Genomic DNA, 18,625 nt, shown 5'->3' on the forward strand with positions numbered 1-18,625 from the left:
ACCCTTTAGCTGCAGTACCTTCAGGTCAGAGGACATTCTCAGTTGTAACTTGCACAAGGAATCCCTTGCAGTGGAATTCCTTAGGGATGTGGTCAGTGGCACCCTAGACCTCTCTACTTGGAAGTCTCCCTGGAATCTGAAGTTCAGCATGCCTAAGATTGAACCATTTCCCACTCAAACCCCTGGCTGCCCTTCACTGATGTAAGCATAGCAAACTACTTGCTTTACCTACTTCTCATGCAAAGCCACCTTTAGAAGAATAAGAGAATTTTTAATTATGCTTTTTTTCAGGTCCATGAATGAAGGGCCTAAAACTCTCTGTATGGCACTAGTTTATTGAGCAGGCTGAAAAACACAAATTGCCTAGAAGGCTTGACGTAACTTCTTTTGAAATAAAAAATGACCCTGCTAGCACTTGGAAAGCTTCTGGAGGATCCCCAGAGGAGGAAAGTGCTATACAGACATATGTATGCTTTGTCTGTTGGCCATGAGTGTTGAGGAATAGAACAGACCAGCCCCCTTTCTCCTTATTTTAATTATCCAGAGACCCCCAGCAGGAAAGTAAAGGAGAAGTTGGATCCAAGAGCTCTCAGAAGAGCAGGAGGCTCGAGGGAACATGTATGCATTGTTTGTATGAAATAGACCCTTCCTTAGCAGAACAGAGTTGAAAATTTCCCTTATTCTGCTCAGGGAAATGTGTTCTCCTTTTTTTTTTTTTTTTTTCATTCTAAATGCACTCAATTAGGTTATGGAAAATTTAGTTCCTCTTGCTAATTTATACAAGGAGTTATGATACCTTGGGATCATCATCTGTCAGCTTTAAAACCCTAAATATGGCATTGATTATTCTCAGGAAGGTGATGTGATGATCTGCTCTCTTTCTCAGACAAAGGGAGGCAGTTGTCCAAAATGGGAAGTCCCTATCTGGGTGGGAATGATAGAAACATCCTTCTGGCTAGATTCTGTTTCTGCTTCACTCTGAAAAAGAGAAACAGATCCAAGTTTAACTAGCCTTAATCTTACTAAAGTTTAGGGTCTGTGTTGTCCTCTGGATAATAATAGCTACAACTATTTGTTGAATGGTTGAAATTTTCCCAGCAGTGTGTTAGGTGCTATAGATTAAATCTCATTAATAGTCCCTACAGCTGTGATGGTAGGGAACCATTCCCCACCCCCACATTTTACTTTGAGGAATTTGAGTTTGGGAGAGGTAAATAATTTGTCAGAGATCACACAGCCCATACATGGCAGAGCTCAAATGCAAACCTTGGTCTGTCCAATGCCACAGCTCAATGTCTTTAGACCTTGTAGTTTTGTTTGTTTTTTTATTGATGGTTACTATGGGCCAGGCACTATTCTAAGCTCAGAGAGATCCCTAATCTTATGGAGCTTATATCCTGGAGAGGAAAGATAGGAAAAGAAAAAGTTAAAAAAAAAATCCAGATCATTTCAGATGTTGGTAGTGCCATAAGAATAATAGAGGAAGTAAAGTGATAGTGAGCACAGGGCTACTTATGTTGAGAGCTCCTTGAAGGATTTTCTGATATGACCTTTGCTCTCAGACCTAGATGATATGAAGGATCCAGAATGTGGGTATTGAGGGCCATGGAAACAGCAAGTGCAGAGGTCCTGGGGTGAGGGTGAGGGCTGTCTGTTTCAGGAGCTGCAAAAAAAGCCAGTTTTTCTATTTGGCCTTTGAGGTGAGTGATATAATAGCAGACATGTAGGCAAGCTTTGGGTCTTGTTCCAAATATAACAGGGCATCAGAGAAAGGTTCTAAGCAAGAGAGGCATATAATCTGAATTAAGTTTTTAAAAGATCTCTCTGGTTTCTGTGTGGAGAATAGCAGATACAGGAGCAAGACAAGGAGTAGGGGAAATGGTTAGAAGAACATGAACTTCAAGGGGACTGAAAGTCTTTGGAGAAGATGCAGCCTTGGCTTTGGAAGTAGCAAAGGGTCTGGCGGCAAACGAGTATTTACCTTTATCTAGGCCCTAAGATATTCAAGATGTGAGGAGGGAGCCTCAGAGGCCAACCAGGTCCAGTTCATGGGCAAAAGGGAAGGAGGCATTCACAAAAGAAGATGAACGGACTCCCCTGGTGGTTAGGACTTCATGCCTACACTGCAGGGGGCCCAGGTTCGATCCCTGTTTGGGGAACTAAGACCCTGTATGGTGCAGCAAAAAAATAATAATAAATAAAAAGCTTTTAAAGAAAAGGAAAATAAGATGAAGCTATGGGGAGTCTGCTTCAGTGTCAATGCTGGCAAATCATAGTAATAAGAGCTAGTTTTATTGAGTGTATACCATGTGTCTAGTGGTATTCTGAGTGCTTTTCTCAGGATAACTTCTTTAGTCCTCTCAATAATCCTAAATCCCAGATGCTATTAGGGCTTCCCCGGTGGCACTCATGGTGAAGAACCCATCTGGCAGTGCAGGAGACATAAGAGATAACAGGTTCCATCCCTGGAGTAGGAAATGGCAACCTACTCTAGTATTCTTGCCTGGAGAATTCCATGGACAGAGGAGCCTGCTGGGCTACAGTCCATAGGGTAGCAGAATCTGACATGACTGAGCACACACGCATGGTCATGGTCTAGATACTATTATTAGCCCCATTTTACACAGGAAACTGAGACACAGAAGAGTTAAGACACTTGCAGCTACTACGTGATCTAACTCTAAGTGGGATGAAAGATTCTTAATTTCAGAAGTCAGAGCCGTAAGGGTTGGGGCTGTCAGAGAGAATGGAAGAGTGACCTCAAGAAGGAAGGACCCGACTGGTCTGAAGATGAGGCCCAGATGACCAAGGGCTGGGAGGGATTGATGAAGGTAAACAAGTTTGTCCCGTGATGCCCCACATCCCAAATGACTCTAAAAGAAGGTTCCTGATCAGTGCAAACTAGGAGCTTTCCTGCAGCTTCCGGTGGGTGGAGTGAGCCTGGGCCCCCTCCCTAGGACTGCTTTCTTAGGCAGCTTGTGGGAGAAGAGCAGTTTCATCTAACAAGACAGTGTCTTAACCTCTTTTATCCCACTGCTCTTGGGTGGGTGGGAGGAATGTTGAAATCCACACATTTCTGAGATGTTTTTCCCTGACTCACATTTGGAGATAATAATCACTTACTCTGATTAATTAGGTTATGTATCTGTGGACTTCACATCAGTCCAGCAGAGCAGGAGTTCTGCACATTAGAAATGGAATGGGATCAGCCTAACATTGGGGTTGGTGTTCTTTTGCTGTTGTTTTTTTTTTTTTGGAAGAGGGATGGTACTTCTGTATTTCAAGTTTATGCTGAGAACCTGACATATGTTATTCCTTCATTAAACACGACAGTCTTATGATACAGTTACTAGTCTTGTTTCCCATTTTCTGATGGACCAATTGAACTCAATATAACTTGCCCAAAATTATAGTGACTAATGGACCTGAGAGGGCTTCCTACGTGGCTCGGTGATAAAGAATTCACCTGCCAATGCAGGAGACATGAGACGCGGGTTCAATCCCTGGGTCGGGAAGATCCTCTGGAGTAGGAAATGGCAACCTACTCTAGTATTCTTGCCTGGAAAATTCCATGGATGGAGGAGCCTAGCAGGCTACAGTCCATGGGGTATCAAAGAGTCAGACACAACTGAGCATGCACACACACCATAGACCTGAGATTTAAACCCTGATGATCTGATACCAGAGGTTAATCCTTAATCATGCTGCTACACGTGAGGAACATATGTATGCTGGGTCGAGTGCTTCCCAAGAAGTCTTTGTAAACCCAAAAGAATGAGTGAATGTAACAACACAAAGTTGGAAGAGAGATCTTGGGGATGAACAGTGAAGGCATTGCTTGACCACACTGATTTTGAAATATTAGTAGATCAACTGTCAGGATCAGGAAGCAACCTGAAGGTAATAGGCTTGAGCAAAACGTGGGTTGGAAGGGGGAAATTGATATGAATAGAGAGAAAAAAATTACTGCTTTACTTCATTGTCTTCTCAGTCAGTTCAGTTGCTCAGTTGTGTCCAACTTTTTGCGACTCCATGAACCGCAGCATGCCAGCCTTCCCTGTCCATCACCCAACTCCCAAAGCTTGCTCAAACTCATGTCCATTGAGTCGGTGATGCCAACCAACCATCTCATCCTCTGCTGTACCCTTTTCCTCCTGCCTTCAATCTTTCCCAGCATCAAGGTCTTTTCCAGTGAGTCAGTTCTTTACATCAGGTGGCCAAAATATTGGAGTTTCAGCTTCAGCATCAGTCCTTCCAATGAATATTCAGGACTGATTTCCTTTAGGATCAATTGGTTTGATCTCCTTTCATTGTCTTCTCCTACTAAGTCTAAAAGTGCCACTGCTCAAATGAGGCAAATGATACACTGCTCAAATGCCACTGCTCAAATTTTTGCCCTTCTCATTCCACTTAATGAACACCAAAAAAGCTATCTGCTTCTCCACTCTCCTCACAAAACAGGAAAAGTGGTAGGATTATGAATAATTTTTGGTAAGGTATTTTCATTTTCCATGATTTTTTAAAGAAAACAAATATGCAGGAGGGAATCATTTAAGAGGAAGCCATTTAAATAAATGAAATAAGATTCCTTAGGCATCATATTTAATTGATTCCATTTCATCATTTAAAAAATATATTTTCTTTGACGTTCATCTGTTCCTATCCAAAAACACGGGTGGATAATCTGATCTCAGTTTTCTTAGGCCCTGTGATCTTGGCAAAGTCAGTTGTTAATCATATTCCTGGCTTTCTTTAGCTTGAAAATATCTAGACTCCTAGGACAACTGAACTTCTGTGGAAGGGCCATGAACTTCTTTACCAAATGGCCATGAGTAAGGAGATCACCTCTTAGAGGTGATCTAGTCCTTCACCTGGATTCTAAAAGAGTTTATTAACCTATAAATCAATTTGTTTTCTTTTTAATCACCTGGTGGATTAGCAAACCCAGAATGTGTATTTACTTTCTGTGTGCCTCCTGGAATATATAATTTAACACTTCTGTATCTCTAAGTGGAACCAAAAGATTTGAGTGCCAGAGTTTGTGAATGTAGGTGTTAGTCATTCAGTCGTGTCCAACTCTTTGCAGTCCCATGGACCGTAGCCTGCCAGGCTCCTCTGTCCATGGAATTCTCCAGGCAAGAGTACTGGAGTGGGGAGCCATTCTCTTCTCCAGAGGATCTTCCCGACCCAAGGATCGAACCCAGGTCTCCTGAACTGAAGGCAGATTCTTTACAATCTGAGTCATCAGGGAAGCCCAAAAGTGAAAGTGTTAGTCGCTCAGTCATGTTTGACTCTCTGATCAGGGGAAGATCATAGGGTCCTCCCTGTACCTACCATTTCTCAAATTCCTTTAGCTTAAAATATGCCAAGGTGCTGTGTTTTGGGAGAGCGTGACCTTAACTCCATTATCCACAGTCATAAGTTCTGGGGATTAGGTCAGTTGGTCCATCTTTTGGAGGAAACAAATCAACCCATTACCCTGACTTTGATGTATTTATTGTTGTTGTTTGTTGTTGTTCAGTTACTAAGTCATGTCTGACTTTCTGTGACCCCCTGCAGCATACCAGGCTCCTTTGTCCTCCACTATCTCCTGGAGTTTGCTCAAATTCACATCCACTGAGTTGGTGATGCTATCTAACCATCTCATCCTCTACCACCCTCTTCTCCTTCAATCTTTTTCAGCATCAAGGTCTTTTCCAATGAGTTGGTTCTTTGCATCAGGTGGCCGAAGTATTGGAGCTTCAGCTTCAACATCAGTCCTTCCAGTGAATATTCAGGGCTGATTCCTTTAGATTGACTGGTTTGATCTCCGTGCAGTCCAAGTGACTCTCAAGAGTCTTCTCCAGCACCAATTCAAAAGCATCAATTCTCCAGCACTCAGCCTTCTTTAGATTAGCTGCAATGGCTCAGCTGATTAAGGATTTGCCTGCAATGCAGGAGACCTGAGTTCAATCCCTCGGTTGGGAAGGTCTCCTGGAGATGGGAATGGCAACCCACTTTCAGTATTGTTGCCTGGAGAGTCCCATGGACAGAGGAGCCCGGTGGGCTACAAACCATGGGGTCGCAGAGTCGGACACAACTGAGCGACTAACACTTACAGCCTTCTTTATGGTCCAACTCTCACATCCATACATGACTACTGGAAAAACCATAGCTTTGACTGTACGGACCTTTGTTGACAAAGTGATAGCTGTTTTTTAATATGCTGACTAGGTTTGTCATAACTTTTCTTCCAAGGAGAAAGTGTCTTGTAACTTCATGGCTGCCGTCACCGTCCACAGTGATTTTTGAGCCCCAAAAAGTAAAATCTGTAATTACTTCTACTTTGTCCCCTTCTATTTGCCATGAAGTGATGGGACCATATGCCATGATGTCAGTTTGATGTCTTAGGAAGATAATTTGACAAGGGGAGTGGGATGGAGAGGATGGGCTCCCTGGCTGCTCTAACCTTAGTCCAGGCCTGAGGAAATGAGGAACTGGATTGGTGGCGTCAGGGGTCAGGGGGTGGAGCATGGGAGTAAAGAAGAGGAGTTGGAATCAGGAGACATATGAAGGAATTTGCCAGGACTTTTTTTTACTGCATATGTGGTGAATAAGAGAAAAAGTTTTAGTGCAACACTAACATATGTTTCCCCAAAACACATGTTGTAAAATACTGGAAATTGTTCTATAGACAAACACATTTGGGAAACACTGGATTGAACAGGGTTGAACAGGCTTCTCTGCAGTGCTTCTTTGAGCTTTTGGCATGCTCATGTATACTGTGACTCTCTAAAGGGGACTTCTGGGGGATAGCCTTTCCCAAACTTACAGATACTGACAGCAACTGGCAGAAGCCGCTCCTGTCTTCAGCACTCCCTGTCCCATATAGAGAAGAATGGTTGGTACCAATGACAAAATTATGGACATCAATTTTGCAATGAATAGTTTAAAAAAAAAAAGCAAATTTTTACTAAGCTCTTAGTATGCATCAGACACCACATTAAGTGCTTCACACACAGTATCTCATTTAATTCTCATGACAGCCATCAGGGATAGGTACTATCAATCATCAGATCTTATAAATGGGACCCAGAGGCACATAGAGATAAAGTTACTTGCCCGAGGATACATAGCTGGGGTGTGGTGCAACCAGAATTTGACTCCAAGCAGTCTAATGTTAAAACTGACATTCATAACTACCAGATTATGAATCTAATTGTAGATGTTTTGGATTTCAAATGTTGATAAGACTTGCAGATGGAAATATGCAGAAGACAGTGGAGGATACAGAATCAGACAAGGTCAGGTCTGGGCTCAGAGCCTTTAGGGGGCAGACGGGGGTTGAAAAATGCCCGTGGATACATTTATGCAAACTATGAGGTCGTGAGTTTGTTATAAGATTTACAACGCAGAAAGGACTCCATGCAAAGATTTTATGTATTAGTGGGATGTTTTCCCAAGCAATGAGTTAGAAATAACTGGCTACCGTTATCACAGTCGGTGTACAGAACGTTCCAACTGTGAGGAAACAGGACCCAGACACAGAAGTCTACGTCCTAAATCATGCTGAAAAGTCCAGAATCAGTTGGGATTTTTGAGAAGCAGAGAAATCTCACTGGTCCCACAAGTGCAGTAGAAAACCTCAGCGAGAGCCAGTGAGTAGCTCTAAGAGACCAGGGCTCTGCCTTGACATCTCATCAGAGAGGCAGTGCCTTCTCTCTGTTCCCTGGAGCCCCTGGAACACAGAAGTGTATCTCATTCATCTAGAAGCTTCTAACACCCGCACATTGCAGACACCCAGGAAATAATCACTGAGCCAAGGAAATGAGAACCAACCCTGTTCAGCTTCCTTATGCTCCTGGATACATTATCAAGCTTTAAAGTCTTTTCACTGACCCATCCCTTTGCCATTATCTCTGTCTGAATTTTCTTGCATATACTGGGGACAAAGCCATGATAAATTGCTACCTACTTGCACTGAGTTTCATTTTATTCTGATTCATTGCCTACTTCAGAGACCTTCTAAAATCACAGTTTATGGACTCTACATCCTGGTGGTTCCCAGAGAGAAATGAACCTAGATTCCAGGGAATGCAGATGTCTTCAAACTTGCAGCCAGCTTCCAGGCTCCCTGCAAAGGTCTCTTAAGCCCCTAAGTATTTCCTCTCTTAAATCACACATCACTGGCACAGGCAGAGTATTTGTTAGGAGACAGTCGCTTAAAGGTCCACCGAGTAGACAGAAATGCTGTCGTTCTTGGCAATTTTATTGCACTGTTCTTGGGCTTAGTGTAGTGATTCTTTTTTTAACGTTGCATTGGCTTTTTTGTTCCTGAAAGAAACTATTTCTTTAGTGTTGTACTTGAAACATGATGTTGAATCTCTCTTGGCATGTTTATGGGCCGGGTGAAGGGCTGTATATGTGAAAAGGAGCTTAATATTTCACTTGCACAAATGTTGTGACTTTTATTCGACACATTTCTAATTAGGTGACGTGAATGCCTGCCGCCACCGGTATGGGTTATTGTGTCGTTGTGGCACTTGGGTGTTCTGCCAAATTTTGATCTGGATAGAATGGATTTATTTTTGCTTCATCCTGGAACAGATTCTCTTACAGCGTCTGTCAGATGGTGTGTTGAGCTGAACAGGTTATGCGATGTGGCACAGAATGAGGCATAGTTCTCTGTGTCGCATCAAACTCACACATATGGAAAATGGTCATTTATTGCAATATGAAAATGCTTCTTGTGACTATAAAAAAGCATGTGGTCAGGACAGCAAGCAATTCTTCCTGAATGCAGGGCAACAAAAGTAAATAGCGTGACAAGTGTGGAAAGTTTTTTGAACTTCCTGAAGTTTTTTTTTTCAACACTAGGTGAACTAGTGTTCACCTTTGAAGTCCTTCAAGTGTACAGCCTCAGATTTGAGTATCTGAAATAGTGCTGTAGACACACACAGAAAGTTTACAGACCACTGCTCTATTACCAGTGACATCAATACACACACACACGTATACACTTCGGTTCACATTTACTATTCTTACATTGAATTTTCTTCATAGACATTATTCAGACATTGTTGATCTCCATCCATTTTTCTGTTTATACTATATTGTCTGAAGTAGCCTAGGTTCAAGCCTAGGAAAACTGCTTTAAGTAAGAATGAAGAGTACCTTGAAATCTCTTACTCTCAGGTATATGCCCAACTTCCTAAAGTGATTATTACTAGAAACCACAAAAGTTGAAAATGGAGAACTAACTTGGAAAATCCCCTCATCCCTCCACCTTTACCACGGCAGAGTCGGTGATTCAAGGCAAGTGCTTCCACCCGTGTGTTGTGGGCGTTGTTGTAATAAACAGGGCTCCTCGACTCTGAGAGTCGTGGCCCTTGTCAGGAACCTCCCCTTCCTGGCAGCCTGCAGTGTCACCTAAGAATGCTTGGCTTCACAGGAAACGGTGATACAGTAGAAAGTATTTGGACGTAGGCAACACCCAAATGGAGGTCCGCTTCTTCCTACTACCGCAACCTTGGCAGAGCTGTCTACTTCTGTGAGCCTTAGCTTTCTCACCTGGCAAATAGAAATAAGACTCCTTTCTCTAGACAAATACCATATTTTACCACTTATAGTGGAATCTAAAAAATAAAACAAACAAATAGGGCAGAACAGAAACAGACTCACAGAAAATGAGCTAGTGGTTAGTAATGGGGAGAGAAGAGAGAGATAGCGGCAGGTGATTAAGAGGTACAAACTACGATGTACGAACTACTATACGCGGATATATTGTATAGCACAGGGAATGTAGTCAATGCTTTATAATGACTTTAAACGGGGTATAATCTATAAAAATATTGACTTCCTATGTTGTACACTTGAAACTATTATAATACTGTAGATCAACTGTACCTCAATAAAAAAACTCTTCTCCATATAGTAAAAAGTAAAGAGCTTTAGCCATATGAGTGGGTAACCATAACTTGTTCTATCTGCCAGAGAAACAATTTGGACTCAGCTGTCATTCATAAACTAGTGACTTGTGTATTTGTTGTACCTGATTCATGGTTAAGGTTTTGGAACAAAAACTATAAGACTCTCTGTGTCCATCTCTATGTTTATGCATGTCCATGGATATGTATATGTGATGTTATTCTAGCTCCACAGGATATTGCCAATATTAATATGTAAAAGAGCTCTAAAGTGACTTGAAAAAAATAAGCTTTAATATCAATAGTATATTTATATAAAACTCAAACAATTTTCTTTCATCTGTTAAAATAAGGAAGTTTTCTTGGACTATTGGTCTGTCCTTCATGAGATCGTGCAAGGTTTTTTTTACCTTCTAAGTAATCAGCCAAGAAAGATTCTGGGTTTTATCAAAATGGTTTCCAGTGCTTTGTGTATTCTTCATTGATCTTTGATTATTTAAGAAAACTGAGTCTTCTCTATTAAAAGAGCTAAGTTTTTTACAACTTAGTAGTAGTGTGTGTGTGCCCAGTCCTGTCCAACTCTGCAACGCCGTAGATGACAGCCTGCCAGGCTCCTCTGTCCATGGAGATTTTCATGCAGAAATACTGGAGTGGGTTCCCATTTCCTACTCCAGGGATCTTCTCAACCCAGGGATTGAATCTGAGTCTCTTGTATCTCCTGCATTGGCAGATGGATTCTTTACCACTGCGCCAGCTGGAAGCCCTGCAACTAAGTAATTTTCAAAAAATTCCTTCCTTATTAAAATTAAATAACATCATGTCTGTCAAGTGGCAGCATAGAGTAGGCCCTTGATTTTCATTTCCTTACCTCTCCGCATCCCGCAGAATAAGCAGTAACTCCCTCACTGAAGCTGAAGCTTCTGTTTCTGAAACTGAAGAATCTGAGCGTCAAATGATGGGATGATGAGACGTGCTTCTTCAGTGAATTCATCACGTTTCTTGGCTGGACTGAAATGAAGCAAAGGCAGGAGAAAATCTAGATACAAAATAGACATTTAAGCCTCATACCTAGCATAGCATAAACCTGAGCTATTCAAGTTCACCTTACAGCAAATATACATCACACTCTTGCCTAATACAGGTAACAACAATGAACCCTCCACCAGACCTGTGATTCTTTCTCTTGGGCCCACAGATCAGTCATATTTACTCGCCTTCTTGCAGTTCGATGTGACTAGTGGAAGGTGGGCCAGTCCTAACGATCCTCCACTTTCTCCCCTCCTCATCTGCCAGGTGGATGTCCGTGTCTGGGGTGACCCTGGTTGCCACGTGCTGAGGCCTGGATGTCTTAAGTGGCCATGTAGAGCAGAGTACTCCTTGCCCCACCATCTGGAATTTACCCAAGTGAGAAATAAACTCTTAATTAAGCCCGTAAAACCTGAAGGCTTATCTGTTACAGCAGCTGCCACCACCCTAAGTAATGAACTTGATGATACAAGAGGTGAATATTAAAAACTTTCTCCTTGCATTGGCACTTGACACTTTTCTGAACATGACAGCACCATTTTTATATTTTGTTACTGTGGGAAAACAAATTTCATAATTGCCTCAAGACTAACTATGTGGCCTATCCATTCAAAAATATGCTGTGTATATTGATCATAAGAACTATGAAGCAAGGCTCTTTATCAGCAAGAAGTCTATTTGATTTTTTGCCTAACAATTTCAGCTGAAAGCCAGGGTTAGTGATTAACTACATTTATTGTGTTTTAAATTAGATTAAACACTCCTGATGCCAGGTGCTGGGCTGCAAAGGGAAAGCTCAGTTAAACAGGAGAAATAGAGGTAATTTTTTTTTTCTAAATTATTAGAAATTCAGGAGTTAGAAACCTAAAAACATTTCTAAAGTATTCTATATACTTTTATGTTTTCTTAAACCATATGGAAAACATGGTTTCCCATACCTTTCCCAGTGATACTTAATCCATAGGATTTGAGGATTACATGGGGATCATGTCTGCCTCCCACCTAATGCCTGGCACAATAAATATTAAATAACATGCACAGTAACTATTGAAACCTTGACCTCTTTCTTAATGATTTGTTTTATTGGATTTTACTTTGGAATTATTCTTAAGAACTTGAATTATCACCCTCAGAGGCTTGTAAAGTATCTAGCTGCTTACCCCACATCAGTTGGTACTAAACTACTTTTAATTACGGTGTCTACTTTTACAATTTATACTGGCTGCTTCTTGCTACTTTTTACTGGTAGCTACAGCCATCATGTTATCTTCTTCAAATCCTTTATATGGGGAGAAAAAAATAAAAGACCCAGATAGAAATTATTACTAAAAAATGAAAAAGTTCTACATTCAAGCTGGGGGAAATACCCCAGCAGAGCCAATTACCAGCCTTCAGAGGGCTGTTTCAGCAGCTTGGGAGCTCGTTATATTCAATGCCAAGATTGTGGCTGGTTCCAGCAAGTTGAGGTTAACAGAAGTCAGAACTCCCTGTCTAGGTATGGCCCTGATACACTTTCTGCCAGCTTAGCTTTTATGCTGAGAGGAGGGAGAGAAAGACAGGTAAAAAAGAAAGAGAGGTAAAGTAGGATTGGGAATTGAAGGGGGAAAGCTAGTTGAGGGTAAGATGTAACTGGTTGCTCTTCTGTGTACACATTTAAAGTTTGAGAAGCCCAGCTCTTAAAGCAGCTATTCAGATTTACGTTCTCAATAGCCTTATGTCAGACTACCCATTTTTCTGAACTCCTGCCCATAGTGGGTATAGTGTTAGCTGCTCAGTCATGTCCAACTCTATGCGACCCCTTGGACTATAGCGCTCAGACTCCTCTGTCCATGGAATTCTCCAGGCAAACATACTGGAGTGGGTTTCCATTCCCTTCTCCGGGGGATCTTCCTGACCCAGGTATCAAACCTAGACCTCCTGCATTGCAGGTGGACTCTACCGTGAGTCACCAGGGAAGCCTATAGTGAGTATTGCCATTCACAAAAATTGTTATCAGGTGAACATGGTATGATGTTATTTGGCTTTGTAATTCTTTGGCCATCAATAATGTTAACTTGCTTTTCATCTTTCATTTTCGTATTGCATTTGCATGTCTTCATTTGTGAATTGATTCATCTTTCCCAATTTTATTGTTATAGTCCTCATTTTTTTCCAAATGAAAATAATTTTCTTTTCCTTACTACCTTTATTCTTCTGCTGCCCATTGTAGAAAAATAACTAAAATTTTAAAAACAGGAATGTGATGGGAAAAAGTAAAAATAAATAAATAAATAAAAACGGGAATGTGATAGGACTTCCCTGGTGGTCCGGTGGTTAAGACTCCTTGCTTCCAATGCACAGGGCACAAATTCAATCCCTGGTCAGGGAACTAAGATCCCGCCTGCCACACAGTGTGGCCAAAAAAAAAAATCGCCTTTTATGTTTACCCAGAACAGAATGAAGGATGCCATATTATGGTATACTTTAAAAAATTTTTTTCTTAAAAATAATGCACATATACTATTCATACATTTAGAGCATATAGCACCATAGTTTAGTATATTCACAGTTGTGCAACAGTCACTACAATCCAAATTTTAGAAATTTTCATCACCCCAAGAAGAAATACTACCCATTTCTTCTCACACTCCTCAGGACTGAGAAACTACCAATATATTTTCTGTCTCTATAAATTTACCTATCCTGAACATTTTGTATAAATGGAATCAGTTAATAAGGGGACTTTGTGACTAGCTTCTTTTTCTTAACATAATATTTTTGAAAAGCATGATATTGTAGCCTGTATTAGCACTTCATTTTTCTTTATTGCAAAATACTGTTCCATTGTTTGGGTATTTTTATTCATTCATCAGGTGACAAACATTTGAGTTGTTTCCACATTTTGGCTGTTATGAATAATGCTTCTAGGAGTATCCATGTACAAATTTTTGTGTGGACATATGTTTTCATTTCTCTTAGGGGTATAACTAGGATTGGAGTTGCTGGGTCATATGGTAATTCTACATTTCTCTTGATAGTGCAGCTGCCAGATTGTTTTCCAAAGCAGCTGCACCATTTTATATTTTACCCCCAGTAGTGTGTGAGTGTTTTGATTTCTCCACATTCTCACCCACATTTGCTATTACCTGTATTTCTGTATGACGTGATATCCTATTGTGGTTTTGATTTGCATTTCCCTGATGACTAATGACGTTGAGCCTCTTTTCATGTGCTTATTGGCCGTTTGTATATTTTGGAGGAGAAATGTCTATTCAAGTCCTTTGACTTTTTTTAATTGGATTGTCTTTTTATTATCAAGTTTAGGAATTTTTGTATATTCTGAAAATATCCCTTATCAGACATATGATATGTTAATATTTTCACCCAGTCTGTGGTTTGTGTTTTCACTTTCTATCATTAGCATCACAAAAGTCTTTCATTTTGATGAAGTTCCATTTATTTCTTCCTTTGTCACTTGTGCTTTTGGTATCTTATCTAAGACACCATCAGCTAACACAAGGTCATGAAGTTGCTTCTGAGTTTCTTCTAAGAGTTCTGCAGTTTTAGCTCTTACATTTAGATCTGTATATGGCTGTCTTAGGGCTGCTGTAAGCTAACACAAACTGGGGCCTGGAGTAACACAAATTCATGTTCATACAGTTCTGGAGGTTAGAAGTCTGAAGTGGGTCTCACTAGTCTAAAATCACGGCATCAACAGGCTGCATTCCACGTGGAGGCTCTAGAGATTCCTATCTTGTTCCTTTTCTGGAGACTATCCACATTCATGGGCTCATGGCTCTTTTATCGAAGCCAACAATGATGTGTTGAATTCTTCTCACATCAAATTATAGTCAGTCTTCAATATCCACTGGTTCTGCATCCATGAGTTCAATAAACTGAAGATAGAAAATATTCAGAAAAAACATTTCTAAAAAGTCCCCAAAAAGCAAAACTTGAATTTGCCACATTATAGCAATCATTTACCTAGCATTTACACTGTATTAGGTGTTATAAGTAATCTCGAGATGATTTAAAGTATACAGGAGGATGTGCATAGGTTATATGCAAATACCATGTGATTTTATATAAGGGACTTGAACATCCACCGATTTTGGTATCCTTGGGGGTACTGGAACAAATGCCCCCAGGATACTGAGGGAAGGACAACTGTACCCCATTTCCTCTTCCTCACTCTTCCACATTTAAAGAACTTTGTGAAAAGATTGGACCCATCTGGATAGTCAAGGTACTATTCCTATTTTAAAGTAATCTGATTAGCCACTTTGATTCCATTTGTTATCTTAAGTACCCTTTGTCACATAATGTAACCCTTTGCCGTGTAATGTATTTGTCATGTTCTCAGGATTAGAACATGGACATCTTTGAGGAACTCTTATTCTGCCTGCCATAGACTGTAATCCATTTTGTGCTAATTTTTTGTATGTGGTGTGAGGTACAGGTCCACCTTCATTCTTTTGCCTGTGGATATCCAGTTATCCCTGAATTATATGTAGAGAAAGCTCTTCTTCCAGTTAAGTGGCCGACTCTTATCTTAAAGCAGTATAATATCAAAATGTACCTATATCAGTAAGTATATCTGATAATCACTTTAAATGACTGGCTAGGATTTTACTTTTGAGATATACCATACTTCATTTAGCGACTCTGCTACTGAACATTGTTTCCAGCCTTTCCCTATTAAAATTGACATTTTCTGATTTGTGAGTTTTAAAAAATCTATTGTGGACACAAACTCTTTTCCATTATAGATGTTGTAAATTACCTTTGAAATGAGTCACTTCTTTTCACCATCCTGGTTTAAGCTCTTATCCCTTGTCAGCTGGACTCCAGCCATAATCTTCTCACTGACCTTCCAGCCCGCACTCTTGCCTCTCGCCTCTCTTCAGCCCTTTCTCTGTAGACAGAGTGGCCTTTGCAAAGTGCAGTTCTAGTCGTGTAACTGCTGACTCTGTTTTTGAAACAGATTCTCATTAGGAAAAGGATGCAGCTCTTTGTCATGGCCCCTCCCTTTGTCTTCAGCCTAATCTGATGCTGTGCTCCCACTCGCCCACTCTCTCTGCATCCACACCTGCTTCCTCTCGGGTCCTTGTGAAAGCCGTTGTCGCTCCTGTCACAAGCCAGCCTGCATAATGAGGAGAAACCTCATCTCACCACGTATCTTTCCTTTGCAGCCCTTTTCACATTCAATTTTTAATTTATTTATTGGGTTTCATTAATGTTGGCCTCCTGCACCAGGCAGCAAGCTCCATAAAGATAGGAATTGAGTCTGGTTTTGCTGATCACAGTATCTCCAAGTCTGACACATGATAAGTATTGATATTTTAAGTAAGTAAACAAGCAAAGTACATTTTCTACTATGTATTTGACTTTAAATTGTGTTAATGGTAGGCAAATTTTTTATTTACCGAATCTTAAAAATGCATACAAATCTTTTCTTCTATGATTTCTGCCTTTTTAAGAGCTATGCTTAAAAGTCCTCCCCCATTCCAAGAATATAAAAATATTGACCGTTTTTTTTTTTTTACTGCTTTCATCTTAAATCTGCCTGCAGTTTATTTTTATTAACAGTATATGGTATTATTTAGGAAAACAACTTTACTTCCCCAAATAGCCATTCTCCGAACCCTTTTCCATCCTTTCCTTGCAGATCTGTAGTGATTCATTGTTTGCACATTAAATCCTTTTGCATGTTTAGTTATGTAAATAATGTCTAACCCTACACCTGTTTTATTTGCCACTGTTTTCATTATTACAGCTTTATGCTATGTTTTAGTATCAGACAGTCACATTTTCTAAGAAAATGTTTTTAATAAACAGTATGTTTTTACTTAAATGGTTTTAATGTTTTAAATGTTTTAATTAATAATACATAAAATATATTGTAATAACCCTTTCAAGTTATACAGTTTGAATTCAGATTATTAGACAGAGAACTGTTACATAGAGCAACACAAATCCATTAGTCCCACGCCCTGAGCTTCTGAGTCAGTAGATCTGCGGTGGGCCCAAGTATTTGCATCTCTAGCAAGCTTCCTGATGATGCTGATTCTGCTGGTCTGGGGACCACAGTTTGAGAACCTCTGCCTTAGGGTAAATGATTGAAATAAAGAATATGGTCAACATGAGTGGTCCCTGTGTCTGCATTCACTACCCGTGTCCTCTCAGACTTGGGATGAGCCTGCCCCCTGCGCTGTGTGTGAGCATCTCCCCAACAGCATCTCTGGCCCTGCTCCTGTCTCAAATTCAAAGCCAAGCCAAGAAGCATTGCCCTCATTTCAGTGACCCCCAAGGTGCTCAGCCTAACAGCACAGCTGCCCTACAGGTTGTGGGAGTCAGCTTTGGTCTGTTATAAGCAGGAACTGGAGAAAGGGAAGGACCCCTGCCTTCCTTTGCTGTAGCATCTCATGATTTTCCATATGTTTGAGGGGAATGGAGCAAAGAACTCCCCCTTTGCTTTCCTCATTCCCACTTCCTGGGCTATTTAATGACTCTGTGGTCCACACAGAGGGAGAGTTAATTACTAACACCTGCTCCCAGACCAATCACCAACTTCTTGACAGAGATTTTGTTTCTACCCATGCCATCCAGTGTAAGCATATTTAAGGAAATAAAGATAGTCTGACTCATTTAGCTATACATATACTGTATCTCTATGGAGAAAACGGCCTCACTTCTTCCTTCATAAGGGGATGGGCATTCTTTGCAGGAAATAGAATAGCCTTAGAGGTGCTATTTGCTATGGGCTTATTTGTCTTTGTTATTCAGACAGTAGTGTATGATCATATTTTACATGAAATGTGTGATTTTAGGAAAACATTTGTTTTCCCTGTTTTTAGTTACTCATATTCCCCCCCACTTACTTGTACATTCTATATCAGGGTCAGGCAACAGTTAGGTTAACAGTTGTCTACATTTCTGGGAGGGATACACTTTCTGGAAATTTCTGCTTTTCATTTTCCCCTTCGTGGTATCTGAAATGTGCCATTAGAGGACCTCGTCTTTTGTCACAAAAAGAGGAGAGTTTCCTACAGGACCCCTTCTGGCATTCACCCCCTGACTCAGTGCACGCTGAGCCAGGCTCTGTGCGGAGCCACGGGACACAGAAGACACATCTCCTATCATCGAGGCCTCACTCTGTACTGGTGAAGGCGGATACATTAGGAAACAATTACAATAAATACTGCACTGGACCACATCGGAGAATGCCTAGGGACAAAGGCCAGGGGCCGTGCCCTCAGCGGGGTGGGGAGCCTGGCAAGACACAACTCCCAGGAGACATGACCTTTAAATGAATCATTGGTGGAAGGAGATTTGTATATGAGTACTTACTTATTTCTATTATTAACTGTTATTATTACCATTGCTTCATTTTTATTTACTTTTGGAACAGCAGTGCATTCACATTTCTGACAATTCCGTAAGTATGACAGGGATATAGACGTGTGGTCCAACAGAAATATGTAATTTAAAAGTTTTCTAGTAGTCGCATTTTTAAAAAGTAAAACAAGGCATGTTGTGTAATACCATACTTTATTTAAACCAGCAAATATAAAGTTATCATTCCAACATCTAATGAACAAAAAACATATTAATAAGATATTTCACATTCTTCTTCTGTACCAAGTCTTCACATTGATGCAAAGTGTATTTATGTACAACCGATCACAGTTTAGAAAAGCCACATCACAAGTGCT

The 18,625-nt window shown here is 40.6% G+C and overlaps 1 protein-coding gene and 1 long non-coding RNA gene across 3 annotated transcripts in view; one reads left to right on the forward strand and one right to left on the reverse strand.

Annotated features, from left to right (window-relative positions):
* LOC136171490 (uncharacterized) overlaps positions 1-14,079 on the reverse strand; it is a 43,163-nt gene extending 29,084 nt beyond the window's left edge. Inside the window, exons 1-2 of the long non-coding RNA XR_010663882.1 lie at positions 14,057-14,079; positions 10,774-10,913 (exon numbers count right to left, since the gene is read on the reverse strand). This is a non-coding gene — a long non-coding RNA (uncharacterized lncRNA). The remainder of the gene's footprint in view (positions 1-10,773; positions 10,914-14,056) is intronic.
* Positions 1-18,625, forward strand: part of THSD4 (thrombospondin type 1 domain containing 4) — a 630,546-nt gene that overhangs the window by 381,982 nt on the left and 229,939 nt on the right. The gene's annotated exons all lie outside the window — the stretch shown is intronic.

The sequence above is a fragment of the Muntiacus reevesi genome, chromosome 7 (genome assembly GCF_963930625.1).
Source record: "Muntiacus reevesi chromosome 7, mMunRee1.1, whole genome shotgun sequence".
Taxonomy (NCBI): Eukaryota; Metazoa; Chordata; class Mammalia; order Artiodactyla; family Cervidae; genus Muntiacus; species Muntiacus reevesi.